The sequence below is a fragment of the Ostrinia furnacalis genome, unplaced genomic scaffold (assembly GCF_004193835.3).
Source record: "Ostrinia furnacalis isolate ACB-3 unplaced genomic scaffold, ASM419383v2 OfSCF3432, whole genome shotgun sequence".
Classification (NCBI taxonomy): Eukaryota; Metazoa; Arthropoda; class Insecta; order Lepidoptera; family Crambidae; genus Ostrinia; species Ostrinia furnacalis.
Genome location: NW_021133671.1, coordinates 53738 through 67989, shown reverse-complemented (window position 1 = coordinate 67989; position 14252 = coordinate 53738).

The following is a 14252-nucleotide window of genomic DNA, read 5'->3' as shown; positions in this document are numbered from 1 at the left end:
CGTAATATCGCAACGAGCTTGCACACGGCCGGGCTAGTGTAAAGTTGGTGAAATTCGCCCAAATTCGGGTATATTTCGGCGAATTCTCGCGAATGCGTCCGGCGATTGTGTCGTCTGGACAACTTCGGACGCATTGGCTCTTGCCGGACATGAGCTTTAATTAAGTTGCATTTTCAGCCTATGTTTTATTAAATACGCAGTAAAAGATGTTAGTGCCGGCACCATTCTCCGAGCGACACTATCATTCGCTAACCATATCAATTCTCAATTCATACTAAAAGATTATGAAAGATTAAGTTCGCTCACTGTTTAGATATTTTATTTAATAATTATATTTTGTAATCAGAAAATAAAACAAACTGATTGACTCCGAATCAATGTATTTGTAATTAGCCAATTACCACAACAATTACGCTGATAAACCACCGATGTTGGTCTGATAAAAATTAAGGCTGAGTTGCACCACCTAACTTTTATCGTAACTATAACGATAACAACCGGTGCTTTTTGTATGGAGTTTGACAGATTTTTGACGTTTGCTAAAGTTATAAAGTACGATGGTGCAATCCAGCCTAAATAGTCAGAAATCAATTAGGTTTCATAAAACTAATTTATTTTTGCAAATAGGCTTTTATAAAGCACTTTTACACTTTCCAGTATTAACCCTACCACTGCTTCGGGACAATAAATGGGCCAGTGCTGAGAAGAAGCAGCGCAAGAAACTCAGTCACTATTGTCAGCCTCCTTTTCAAGGGTTTACAGTATTTAAAATATACAAATTATAGTCATAAGACAAGTATTGATGCGAGCTAGGTAGTTAAACATTCCAAACATTTTTATTTTTTATTATAATCATCAGTAGTAGCCCTTTTTCATTAATGATCAAATCTATGAAATTAAATCATCCGAATCCTCTGTTCATACTCGTGTAGTTTCGTACAAAGCAATGCTCGGAATGTTTCATAGCTGTTTGCAGCGGACAGTCTCCGCGGGCAGGTGGCAAATTGTATCCCAACTCTTAATTCGGTTAGTGATACGACTCCCGAGTCGAGCACGATCTCAGGGGCTGTTTCAATCAAAGGGTTAATGCCACTTATTTCATTGCTCTGCCATGAAATATTGAATTACGAGTTTACAGTTGTGAGTCAAGTTTGTAACTCGATTCCTATGTATACTTTGATCTGTCAAAACGTATTAATAGCCGTTCTGACTTTAATATGACCATATCGATATTCTAAATGATTGATATTAAAATGCAAAGTTCGACCCTCGAGATCTCATTCGGGGATACAATAAAAACGAAGTTATTCGACAGAAGACAGGAGTATTGTTTAGAATGTCTGTGGTAAACAGACGCCGGCACGCCATGCAAAACACTTCGGGGTAATAAGTTTTAATTTCCAACAAAAATGTATATTTGTAGTTTCATAGATTGTCAAATATTTAGCAAGCTCAAATTGCTGTGGTCGACCATGGGTATCAACCGCAAAACCGGTCAAAAATTTAATTATTAATAATTTGTTAAGGCCCGATTCGACCATACTTTTATCCGAGAATAACTCCTGGGATAATCCATCTGGCACATTGACAGTTTCAGTATGGGAAATAAAATATGTCAAAATGTCGAATAAATGACGATTTATCAACCGACTTCAAAAAAGGAGGAGGTTCTCAATTCGACCCGTATGTTTTTTTTTATATGTTTGTTACGCGATAACTCCGCCAATTATGAACCGATTTGAACAAATCTTTTTTCGGCGTATAGGTAATACCTCAAGGGTGGTCCCATTTAAATTTAATAATAGAAAAAACAACCCCCAAGGGTGGAAAATTGGGGATGAACTTTTTTATACGCAATATCTCCGCCGATTATAAATCAATTTGAACGATTATTTTTTTGTTGAATAGGTATTATCAAAAGGGTGGTTTCATGCGAATTTGAAGAAAATATTTCACCCCCAAGGGTGGGAAATTGGGGATGAACTTTTTTATACGCAATATTTTTAATTTTTAGTTTTTTTTTGTTTTCACGTATTTGAAGTCGGTTTTATTTTTTTTAAAAGTTAATTATTCTGAGATTAATTTGTTTTTACGAGACGATTTTTTTTATTTACAACGAGGAAGGAAGCTCTTGGCCTGTATCTCACTTGATGATAAGTGACGATCAGGCCGAAGGTGGAAGCGAGCTTCCCCCGGAATCCTCAAACCACGGAGGAACTGGCTATCTTATCTCTAACTGCCGGAACACAACAATGCTGTTAACATTGTTGTTATGGCGACAGACTTAGGTAAGATGGTGATAGTAGCCAGGCGGACTTAGAACAAGCCCTACCACCAACCAAACCGAACAGAAAAATCTGCCCCCACTGGGAATCGAACCCATTGGTTGAATCCACCCTTAGAAACGTATCGAAAAGAAGTAACATAGAAATGGTTATAGCGTTTTATGAGGTAGTTATTCATATTCAAGTGAAACCTAAAATCATCTAAAATTAAAAACCAGTAGCCTGAAAGTGACACGGACTCCATGACATGCGTTCAGAGCCGTAACAGCGAGCGAGCAAAAAATTCCCCTTTTTAACTCCAAACCCATATTTCAGCTGGAAACCAATTGGAATCACTAGACACGATTGCAGCCTCTCTAATAAACGTTCAGACATTGAATTAAAACCGCCTCGATGGACCAATCCATTAATACAGCCTCCGGCCAAGATATGAAGTGGACCCTTTGAAATATGAGCCTCTAGAATCCAGTGGCCACGTTTAACGGATAAATGAAGACTTTTTGGTATTTTACACCTTTTTACGTGTGGTATAGGGTTACAATTAACTAATTCCTAGAATAGTCTTTGGTATATCAAAGCTTTTAAGCAGCTCATTCTCTCGATCTCCTCTGAAGTGTGGTTTAATAAACCCATTTTGTTAAAATTATGTCGATAGAAGAGGACTCTTATTTTTAAAATAAATATAATTATAACTACTTTCCTTTTTTAAACAATAATGAATCTGTAATTCATTAAAATCTGTATTATAAAAAGACACTCATGATACTTATAAGCATTATTTCTATTGGTCTAACTAAATGGTTGAAATTAAACATTCATCTATTGATATTGAGTTACATTTCGACCTAAACGCTAACGTATTATGTTTGAAATATTGTTAAATCCGATATTTCAGGGCGTTTACCTACTAAAATATTGGATTAATATAAAATGGATTTCTAAATCTATCTAGCTCAAACCGCGTGGTCGCACTACTTAAGAGAACGATAATATTTTTTATCCAGAAACATCGCGAACTTTATTGGACAGATTAAAAGCTTTCCAGATAGAATCGCGGCGCTTGACCGAACAATCTTGCTGGTTCGTCAATGGGATTAGCTTTGGAAACTGGAAGATGTAGAGATTATTGTTTGAACGAGTGTTTCCTCAAGCTCTAGATGGAAGACTAAGGCTGGGTTGCACTACCTAACTTTAACGGTAATTATAGCGATAGCCGGTGCTTTTTGTATGGAGTTTGTCAGATTTTTGACGTTTGTCAAAGTTAAAGTAAGATGGTGCATGACAACCTTAAGAGTAGGCGCACACCGTTGATTTTTAGTTGGCCGATAGTTGTGCCCGATTTTAAATTGTATGAAGAATCGGCCAAATCGAATCGGCGTAGTGTGCGCACTCCCATACATGCTCATACTGATCAACTGCCCGACTAAACTATCGGCCGACGAAAAATCAACGGTGTGCGCCAACTCTAAACCGTCATTCTTAAACTCTGAACGTGTTACTCGTCGTACAATAGGTCTTAACTAGTCAGTGCTTCAGGTATGGGAGTGGCACGGGACGGTGTTTTTGAGACGTCAAACGTCAGCGAGACTTCAAATGTTCTTCAGATTTGTATATGTCAATGTCACCCCTCCCCTGCCGCTCCTATAACCAGGCCTGTTCGTCTCCGCGAGTTTACATCGAAAACAAAACACGCACGATGGCCCACCTACAGGATACTATTCAACAAGGCCTCACATACGAGCGAACATTGACTCACGCACGCGTATTCTTGTGTATGATGGAAGAAAATAAAGAAAATGGTGTACTAAATACTGTGCAGTATTTAACTGCCTAAATAATAATAAAAACACAGAATGTACTTTTTTAAGTTGCCTCAAGACACTGAGAGGTAAATAAGTAGTTAATATTATTCATGATAATTCATGCTAAATCATGTATTTCCTCCGCCATTTTCCGCAGTTTGGCACCTCACACACACATCATTTTGCCGAAGTCAGCCCTATAGCTTCGGCGCAGTGCCGATCACTGACGTTTGTCAACAAATTGGTGCTTGACTCTTGAGATAAGCTAAATTACACCATATTGTTAATGACATTGAGGATACATTTTTTTAAATACCTTCGCGAAGTAAAACTTCTGTATGTAGTACTTATTATTATTCTGTGCTATAACTCAGACACTGACTGAGTTCAGCGCTAGGCCAATAAGTGGTCGGATGAGACCGCGGTAATAATTAATTTTTATTGTGTCTCGATTCACTGCTACTTGAAGGGCTACCCTGGTATTTAAACGGACACTTTTCTAACATGCAATGTCCAAAGGGTTGATTATGTCACGTACAGCAAGGAACAAGCTGTTGACAATGCATTTGCATACGATTGTATATGTGATTGTGTAACGCAAGGTACATACATATACTGTACCTCTACATTTCCTTTCGTCTTCAGGCATTTGGACAATGGACTGCTAATGGACTATTCTCGTTTGATTTACTACACTAGTATCGTTATGATGACTTTTGCTCGCCAAAAATTTGCTAGGGCATATTTTAGTACCCGTAAGTCAGGGCATATTTTAGTACCCGTAAGTCAGGGCATATTTTTATTACGTGCTCCAATATTGACCAACAAGTCAGTAAAGGACCCCATAAAAACTTATGCGATGGCCGACCTCACGATCCCGTAGACAAATGCGGGCACATTCCACAAATACGATCATCCGAAAACATTTCGGTCACAATGCAAAGTAACTGACCGCGCAGATCTCCACAAATCATCCCAACACGCTACAATCGGGGCTGACGTAATGCCCTGGGCACTTGACAAAGAACCAGCGATCCGTCGACAATAAACCAACCGATATTGAATCCGCACAATGGGTCGGCATAAACTGGAATGAACCGGTAGGAACTGGCATAAACCGGTCATAATGCCGGGCTAGTTAATTAAATAGGCCCCATTAAGCACGGCGACATTTTTCAATTGGACTCGACAAGGGTTCGGATGAAGCGTGATGCCGTAATCTACTTAATTAGGCCGCTTTAGTATTGGCCTGGTCACTCGGTGGAAGTGGGGGTTCTAGTGATGTTTTTTAACTATTCGTAATTAAAAGTTTAGTAAATTTTGCGACCAAAGCAACACCAATGTCTAAAATGTTAGAATTGATGGTAGATGATCTCAATGGTGAGATATGTAAATAAATAGGTATTTTGTTTTTGCGAAATAAAGATTCTGCTTTAAACTACATAATGTATGATGACTGATATGATTGTACGAGTTTCGAAAAAATATTATTTATGTACTCGTTTTCAGTTTCTATTTAACTTTAAACCTGATCCCATCGTCAACTTAAACAAACATACAATTAACTTACAATCAACTTAAAATTATATCCGCTGAGTTCCCCTTGTCAATATGACGCCGATTAAACGCCGTGTCATATGCCAGTTGACATGGGCAATTCAGCGGATATGGAGGAATCACATGTTTCCTAAAATCAACGAGCGAAGGCATTATGCAATTGTTAATAGATTATATTAATAATTTTATTTATTTTTTGAATATTTAGCATCAGAAGTCTGATAATTATGTTGTCAACTAATAATTTCTCGGAAAAATCTCAGAATTCCATCAGAAAGTCGTAACAATTTCCGCATCTCCCTAATTGCTCTTCAACTGACCTGTCATCCCTTTGGTTTAAACTTATTATGTTACTATAGGTATTTTTAAGCTGAAGATTAATTCGTTTTATTACAAGCCTTTCCCAGAGGCACGGTTAGATTAGATTTTTTCTGTGGAAAACCTTTGAAGGGTAATTCCCGCTGTAGGTCCCTTGGCTTTTAAGTAAATGTCGGCGCAGAAGAAAAATTAAAAAAGTTCCTTTAAATATTCATGTTGAAATGGTATTAAGAAAGAAAACAGCTTTCGTGTGACTTTCAAATGGCTGTTCAAAAGTGACAGTATTATGAAACTAATTGAAATGGTTTATCAGCAATACGAGGCAGTATATTATGTTATTATTTTCAGAGGAAAGAAATTTTTAATATTTGTAAATAATTGTAAACTGCAAGTGCGTACTGATAGCCCAAACTACAAAAAAAAACGGTACTTAAAATGGAAATCTGAATAGATAACTAGAACAGTTTCTGTTAAAATTTCAGTTAATTATGAGATATAAATAAATGTACCTAATGAGACTGCAAATGACTTTCCCTGGTAGATAAGTTCCTTCAGACTATCAGGGACCCTAACAAGCACTGTAAGTCCTAATTTTGCTTAAATTGTTGACTTCATATTGAATAAACATTTACGCTCTGAATGGAACACATAATGAATCTCAGCTGTCTTGCCTTTCCTCGCGAGACCTTAGCATCCATTCTATATTATGTTCATAGATGTTACTTTGACGTATAGTAAGTTTTGGACTCACATTTTTTATCACCGCTAGGCAGGACCCATGTCACAGTGATCAATCATTTACCGCCACGCGTATACTGATGGGCTCTACGTAGTAATGCCAAAGTATTATTTTCGTGTTTTTGCATTTTCGATGTTAAATTTATTTTATTTTCTGATTATAATATACATTACCTATAATACATTTTTTAACTAATTAATTAAGTACCTATACAAGCAGCTACTCTTACTACAATAGAGTAAATAATAATGCGTCTTACGAACCAAAGATTATAGAAATTATTATAGAAATATTATTTTGGTCTTTCTTATTGAATACTTAGTTACAGGACGGTCAATACAAACCCAGGTCCTCGGATCTTCATTCATTTGGGATACCGTTCATCAAAGATCGAAGTCCTCAATCGTGTTTGTCTCTACCCAACTACTGTAGGGAATTCGACACGGTCTTTACTAATTAATAGTTAAACTCATTCACAAGGTTTGTGTGTATAATTAAAACGTAGCTGGGCTAGTAACTGTACAGAAATGTTGGCAGTAAACTAGTATTAAAATGGTGCTTGTGATAATGTTCATGCTAAGCATAATATACTTTTTCTGGCTCAAGTAATTTGATTGAGTACTTTAAATATGGAAGCTAACGACAGAAATAAAATACTTAAGAGAGTTTTTTTACTGAGGATTAAAAGAATTAATTTTCATTAAAAAAAGAAGTTTGGCACTTGTATTGTTTTGCGTGGAGATCATTATTATTGTCTTGGAAAATTGTATAGACGAAAAATGTTTGATAGTTAAGGAAATCCTTCCCTTTTGGGAATAATAAGGATAAGATTGATCTTAAGGCTGACAGTGGGTGGTGATCGAGTTCTTTTCTTCTGAAAAAGTAAAATGTCAAGCTATTTATGTCTAAACATAAGTATTGACATGAAGAAATAAACGAAATAGAATAGATCCCATCAAAAATTATTAAATTATTGACTTGGCCATCGCACTAAATAATTTAATTTACACGTGTTTTCATGCGATGGCCAAGTCAATATATTTATGTAAAACGTTAAAGATTTCCTGGCCTGGACTTGGTATTACAACTTTTTACCGTAGAACAACTGAGTTGCGAGACTTGATTTTTTTGACAAGTATTGTTTTTGATGGGATCTTATTTCTTTTTGTATTTTGTAGACAGCAGTTATGTATCTAGAAAACTGGACCGAAATTGAAAAATTTTACTCGACTTGGCGGTTGCACTACCGTGCCCCCAAATATTTAAGTTTTTCCTTGATTCATACACCAAACACTACTTATATTCCAAATTTGAAGCTTCTAGGTCTGTTAGAAGTGCCTTAGAGTTTTGATGATCGGTGAGTCAGTGAGACAGTCAGTGAGTGACAAAATTAAGTAACTTTGACCCGTTATAATTCTTAAACTACTGGTTCAAATTGAATGAAATTTTAAATATACCGTGTCTTTACAATGCCTGCATAGCTAATGAAAATTCAGCCTTCTAGTTTTATCCACAACGAAGTTACAGGCGGTCGAAAATGGCCTGAATTGCTTCGAGAAAAGGATGGTACGGCCGTGCCGCTTTTTTGCTCGACTTGGTGGGGGCACTGCCGTGCCCCCAGATTATATTGTATTAAATGTGGATGTAAACAATTTTGTCAGATATTTGATTTTTGATCGCACCTGATGTTAGAGGTTCAGTCTAGGATGGTACATACCTACCCTGTAAGGGCTCTTTCAAATTAGATGTTCGTCGTCCGTTTGCAAGGCCGCATTGCACTCTGTTGACTGTCATTTTTATTCCAACGCAGTTGTCATACTATTTTCGGTGTGCGGTCCTGCAAACGGACGACTAACGTCAAAATGTCTAATTTGAAAAAGAGAGAAAACTAATTGCTTATGTACTGTCACCTTGAAGAGGCCTTGAATTTGATTATGTTACAAAAAAACCTATTGGACAAAAGAAATAGATATAGCACCTCTTCAGAAAAATGACAACTTATTTATTAATGGGTTTTTCTTTTGTTTCAGGTCCTTCAAATTGACGAGAGACGAAGACAATTACCTTCTTTTAATATCGTCGCGTAGTCGGGTAAAAACTAGTAAAAATATGATTGTAAAATTCCAAAAACGTAAAAAATGCGTGTGAGTGTTCTTTTGTTTGCAATGAAATTTAAATGAAGTAGTGTGCGTAAACCAAAACAATGGGAACGATTAGTGTGTGTGCGGTGAAGTTGCTCGGATTGGTCCTGGCTAGTTGGATATCTGGTGAGTTATTTACTATTTTACTAGTATTTACTTTTAATATTGTCATTTTTACGTTGGTTTAAAATATTAGGTAATTAAATTACCTCAATAATAAGACTGGACTCTTTGTTCAATTAAAATTTAATCACTTTAGGTTAATACTGCATGCATTGTAATTCAAATACTAAAAAACACCTACTGAGTTACACCCTCGTAAAATATTGGACAGAAACCATAAATTTTTTACAAAGTCTCTACAATTTAGGACTTTTTACACTAATTAATTGTTAAGAAAAACAATGCCAATCCCCCTTAATTGCGAACCCATTCCGTTTCAATACTGAAATAATTTGCCTCGCTTATCCCAAATGAAATATTCAAAGCTAAACTCTAATTAAGAAACAAAATAATAAAAAAGTCTTCAATTCTTTATAAATTAACCCATTTCTTAATCCGGGGAAGGAAAAAGGCTTTTAGCTGATTAACTTTTCAACGGGACTGGAGGCTTTCCAAGCGCAGTAAATCAAGTATAACACAATTAGCAGTTAATGTTTGATTAAATATAAGCGTTTAGTGTAGTTAGCGAGATTTGGGAAAATTTATGGGTGGGATTAAGCAACGCGGGAATTAATACAAGTTTGGAAGTGTTGTGATCGAGGCGGAAAAACAAAGTCACAATTAGAATCTGACTGAAGGGTATTGTAAATGTATGTAATAATGGACTAACATGCTCTATTTAAACCGGAAAACGCAGCGTGGGACGTCCACCCACAAGGTGGACCGACGACCTGATAAAGGTAGCAGGAAGGCGCTGGATGCAAGCCGCTACCAACCGTGCGATGTGGAAGTCATTAGGGGAAGCCTATGTTCAGCAGTGGACGTCCTGTGGCTGAGATGATGATGATGATGATGCTTTATTTTATGCTATAGTTGTAGGTTCAAATCCCACGGAGGGCAATATGCAAGGTGTTTTTTATTTCTCACATTTTCGTCTTGGCATTATCAAATCAATCAGTCCTTTTTTTAACAAAAATTTCAAAAGATACCTATGATATATGTTAGAGATCTCATGACGTCATTGGTCATGTTAGAACGACACGCAGTGCCATACTAGTTACTATGGGCGGGTGACATTTGACGTCACGGTACTCTCAGCTATTTCCATACAAAGTTTAAACACTTGTAACTTTTTGTTTCAAGTCCGATTTCAATACTAGTTTTTCAGAAATTCTATAATTTAACTAAAGTGTTTATTTAAACATAATATTAACTTTTAAAATCGATGCACATTCCCTATTGGATGGTTTCATTACGTATCCGGTGTCTTCAGACCTTTATATTTACTTCCAGCGTGTAAGTAGTGACACACCTGCTGAAATAACGTCACCGAAAGTTCGTAAATACGCTTCCTGTTATATTATTACCTATGATCATGGTATTTGTGGTGCCATACTCGGGTTTTATAGGCTAAACAATAAATCCCAGCTGTACAAGTCGAAATGAAACTTCTATACAGGATGGAAATGAAAAGTGATCTCACTCGATTATTTCTGATCTGTACAAGATATCGAAAAACTGGTTACTGCTAAAATATTATATTAAACTGGTTACTGATCCTGAAAGTGCTTCACGAGCTCTATCAAACGGTATCAATAATAATAGGTTTGGTGTAGTTTGTGGATATATTGTATAGTTTAGAAATAATAGAGTGAGGTCACTTATCGTTTCCATCCTGTATATGATCAAGATGGGAACAAGAATTATCTTTGCACTAAACGCTGATTAAAGAGTCTTCTTAGAGCTGTCAAAATCGGGGTTAAGAAGTTAAAATACAGTAAATTCGGCATTGTGTTTCTAAATCTATAATCCTTTTGTACAATTCGAACTTACCGATATAGCGGAAATCTTTCATAAATGTTTGCATTAGCGGGGGTGGGTCGCAGATCCGTGTAGGGGTAAAAAGGATTCCTGGAGTTCCTGGAATCCATTAACGGATTTCTACTTAATCTAATACTCAGCCTGTAAATACATGTACGGGGATACAAAATTTTATCTAACATTACAAACACCTAGACGAAAATGTGAAGTCGCTGTGTGGTGGCGATTGTTATTTGTAGAGCACGTGCTTTACTACGACTTCGTACGTGTGGTTCCCGTTTTACCCCCTTAGGGGTTGAATTTAGAAAAATCCCGTCTTTGTGAGGACCTACACTGTAAAAGGAACCCCAATGCAAAATTTGAAACTCCAAGCACCTGTAGTTCCTGAGATTTCGTGATGGGTGATGATAGATTACAAACATCTCTACGAATATGTAGGGTCGCAGTGTGGTGGCGATTGTAATTTGTAGATCCATGCATGTGCTTTACATATGGCTTTCCGAGAACGTAATTCAACTCCATTAATCTTGCGACTGACGCGAAAATCCTTCTCCATCTTTATTAATCTTATGACGCGAATGGGATTAACTTATGAATATGAAGAAGTGAAAAAATATTTTAAAGGAATGTGATGTATGTAACTTGAAGCAAAGGCTGTGCAGACTGCAGCTTAAATAAACCCGTAAAGCTCTAAATACTACTGAAAGCATTAAACGCTTGCTTAGTTTAGATTTTTTATTGGAAGGAACAAATAAAAACATATTTACTTTTCTCTTACTCTACGGAAATTCAGCCAGCCTTTGCCTTATCTTTAAGTGGACATTTCAAGACTATCACGCCCAAAGAATCAGAATAAGGCAATTTGTTTTTACTCTAATTACTCTCGAGCATTTACAAAACTTGGCTAGCTTATACCCGTTGCTCTAATTCTAGCTAAGATAGTAATAGCACGTTGAATGGGTCCATTTGATTCAGCTATTCAGCTAAAGTCTTATAAGATCTGAACTAAGAACTACGTGTACGCTTCTAACTTATTTTGGCTTACTAGTAGTAGATAGATATTTGAATTAGTTAAGTAAGTACTAGGATATCTAAGTGGCCTTATTTTAGTGCTAAGTTGTAGGGCGTGGTAAAACTGTTCAATTACGTGCATGCATATTTATTTACAATTATTTTATATTGAACTAGCTGACCCGGCGAACTTCGTACCGCCTTAGCGTAGAGATTTTCTTAATATTTTTTTCCGTAAGAACCATCCTTGGACTTCCACAAACATTTAAAAAAAAGAATTATCGAAATCGGTTCAGCCGTTCACACGTGATGCCGTGACAACGCGAAACGGGTTTCATTTTTATATATATAGATGTACCTAAAACACAGTATTTTTTACATATTAAGACAGAAAAATATACGATGTTGAGATTATAACAGCTATTTCATATGTTATGACTCCAGCAGAGAAGTGCACATAGGCATTTTGTATTATAAATAACTAGCTGTGCACCGCTGTGTTACCTGAGGTAAAGCGTAGCCTATGTGTTATTCAAGGGTTTCAGCTAACTCCATACCAAATTTTATTAAAATCGCTTTAGCTGTTTACACGAGAAGAAGTAACAAACATACACACTCACAAAATTTCGCCTTTTTAATACGAGTATTAGTGTGATGCATAAAATCTAAGGCTGGGTTGCACCACTGTGCAGCTGCCGACTAATGTTAATGTAGAGTGTGAAAATAATGTCTTTAAGTGCGTGGAAGTGTGGTCTCTTGTAAAGGCACCGGCTAGCTACACATGAACAATTATACTATAGGATAGAACTAAGTCCCTAGGTATCCTAATTCCCTAGTTCCCTAACCTACAGCATAAATGTAAGATAAATAAATATATAAATAAGTGAGGGGTGTCTGCACCGTGAGACCTAAGGTAACAGACGGAATGTGGTGAGGAATAAGGTGAGGAGTGGGTTTTCTCACTGCCAGTCAAGCAGACTCACAAGACTGATCAGAATCTGATGGCTAAGGGTGTCTTGGCTCACAGTGAGAGGAATATAGATACCAGGTGGAACGATACGTGGTTGAAATGATGTAGTCCAAGTCCAAACGGTCAAAGAGGATTTATTAACAATCTTACAATATTTATACTAACGCTATTTACACACACATACAAGTAGGTACATTACTTAAATCTTTAATAGTGTACGCCCGTGTAATGTGCAACGATTGCACTATGATGTAGGCCAAATTTGTTGCTGATCAGAGATCAATGTTCGTCTGAACAACCACCTTACTTTAACTTTGACAAACGTCAAAAATCTATCAAACTCCATACTTAAAACTCCAACCGGTTGTTATCGTTATAAGTTACGATCAAAATTAGGTGGTGCAACGCAGCCTAAAAGATGGCATGTTAATTTTTTTTTGTTACGTTACCATTATGTGATATTATGTTCTTTTACCAATTGGCGTGTAAAACAAGTTACAGCATATTCCTCCCAGAATAGAAATAGAAGTAGGCGGCTGTCAAAGCGTTCGAAATAAGGCCCCTTTTCACCCGGTCATTAGATTACAAACTGACAGCTCTCTTCCTTCGCTTCATACGGGAATTATGTTCCCGATAAAGGGAAAAATTGATCAAAGGGCATATGAAAGATCTACCTAGTCGGAGTATTACATTATGACGCTTTTGTGTCAGGTTACTTTAATTTTCTGGACTGAAGACGTATAGTTGCCGATAGACTTTAATATCGTTATCATTGTAGTGTAAGCGTGGGCTTATAATGTATTGAGGCCGGCTTAATACCGGTGAAATAGTTAATTTTCTTGAGAATTTGAGAGTATTAAACCTTTCTTTATTAAATTGAAGGATTATATGGAAAAATGGCCCTTTAACTAAACTGGAAAAATGTTGGTTGGCTTATTAATACAGTGTGAGTCACGTTAAAGTGTACATATGGAAATAGATGAAACTAGACCTATTTTTATCGACAAAAAAGAGGTCAAAAATTTTTTGAGATTTTTTTTTATTTTTTTATAGAATTATTTTTCTTCCAATTACTTATTGTAAAGAAAACGTAATAACTTTTAAACTAAGCGGTATATCCTGATAAAATAAAAACAGTAATAATGTTAAATAACAGGCAATACTAAAAAAATACATAAAATACATAAAAAAGGCCAACAAATAATAAAAAAATAAACTTTTTGAAAAAAATCTGCTTTTAAATTCGTGTTTTTTTGGTTATTTGATAAATTTCTCCAAAAAATGCCCGTATAACATGTGGTTTTTATTACTTTGTATTATTCTCTATCGTATTATCTTTGTAAAACCAAAAATCGCATGTCTCTATCCCTATCACAACATTTGCTATGATCGTTTGAACAAAGGCCTGCCACAACATTATTCTCCGCTACAGGTAGAGACAATTTT